General features: G+C 46.1%; 1 protein-coding gene across 2 annotated transcripts in view; it reads left to right on the top strand.

The window, feature by feature from the left end:
* Positions 1 to 1,403, top strand: part of LAMB3 (laminin subunit beta 3) — a 200,527-nt gene that overhangs the window by 28,365 nt on the left and 170,759 nt on the right. The window lies entirely within an intron of this gene.

Genomic DNA, 1,403 nt, shown 5'->3' with positions numbered 1-1,403 from the left:
GCCCCTTCTTGGTACCGTCTTTCTTTTTGTACAACAGCTTTGCTGAAACAGGAAACAGACAAAGCCACAAGGTTCGCAAGCTCCAGTTCCTCTCTCTTGCTTTCTGGCATCATCTGAGTGGGCCCCTGAACTCTGAGGCCTCCAGGGCTGGGCTCAGGAGCTCCTCCCATCAGTAGGCACCCTGGCCACCTATTCTCTCACTACTGGATTGGTCTGAGCTCTTGGACAGTTTCAAGTCAAGATTCCTTTCCATGATTAGACAAAGATAGGTGCTCTGGGTCAGATTCAGACCTTTGTGGTTTCTATGAGGGGAAAAAAATGCTTTTTGATGGTGAGACCTAGATGAGCTGGTTCTCAGCGTAGGCTTTCACGCCTATCAGGTAGTTCTTTGTGTGAGGATTTTCCTTCTTCTTCAGCCACCTCTTCCCAGTCCTGGTGTTGTGAAGAGTTTCTGTTCTTCCAAAGTAGCTTATGTGTTCCTCAGATTCTAGGATGAGGTCAACTCTGGATTTGCTCCTTTCTGAAGCAACGAGGAGGGGTTGTAAAGGTGGGTAGCTGGGGGATGAAGGGAGCAATAGCAGGCAGAGTCTTCTAGACATTTTTTTATCTGGTCAACTGAACTAGGAAATTTAGGGAAAAACTAAAGGGAACTGATTTGTGTGCATTAAGAAGAAGCTATTACAAATGCTGTAGTCAGGAAATTCCCAAGCAGTTCAGGATAAAATAGTGGAGAGGAAACTGCATTGGGACAAGTTCACCGAGCAGCTTTGTAACCTTGTATAATTCACCTTGTCTGAATGCTGCTGACTGTGGTGGTTGGATGACTTAGATGCCTCTTTGGAATTCTAAGCTTTGACACATGTGAGGCAGATAATGAGACTTACAGATAGCTGTGATCACTTTTATTAATGTAGAGAGTTTGTCACAATTTTCTCTGCTACTTTGTTCTTTGAGGAGAAAAAAGACAAGGAATGGGTAGGGAAAAGCAGAGGATGGATTCTCAAGCACTAGGACTGAAGACAAGTGGCATTCGTTCAGGATGAGAGACAACAGCTCAAGGCCCTATGTCTGGAGCTTGACACATAGAGATGGGAATGAGTAGAGGACAGAGGGCTTGGGAAGCCCAAGATGTCAGAATAAGGGAATTTTGGCTGTGCACAGTGGCTCATGCCTGTAATCCCAGCACTTTGCCCAGGTGGGTGGATCACTTTAGGTCAGGTGTTCAAGACTATCCTGGCCAACATGGTGAAACCCCTTCTCTACCAAAAATATAAAAAATTAGCTAGATGTGATGGCATGTGCCTGTAATCCTAGCTACTCCGGGGGCTGAGGCATGAGAATTCCTTGAACCCAGGAGGCAGAGGTTGCAGTGAGCCGAGAACAGTGCCTGACAGAACGAGACT

Source organism: Callithrix jacchus, chromosome 19 (assembly GCF_049354715.1).
Source record: "Callithrix jacchus isolate 240 chromosome 19, calJac240_pri, whole genome shotgun sequence".
NCBI classification, from domain to species: Eukaryota; Metazoa; Chordata; class Mammalia; order Primates; family Cebidae; genus Callithrix; species Callithrix jacchus.
Note: the sequence above shows the minus strand (reverse complement) of the source record. Positions and strands in the feature narration are given on the sequence as shown.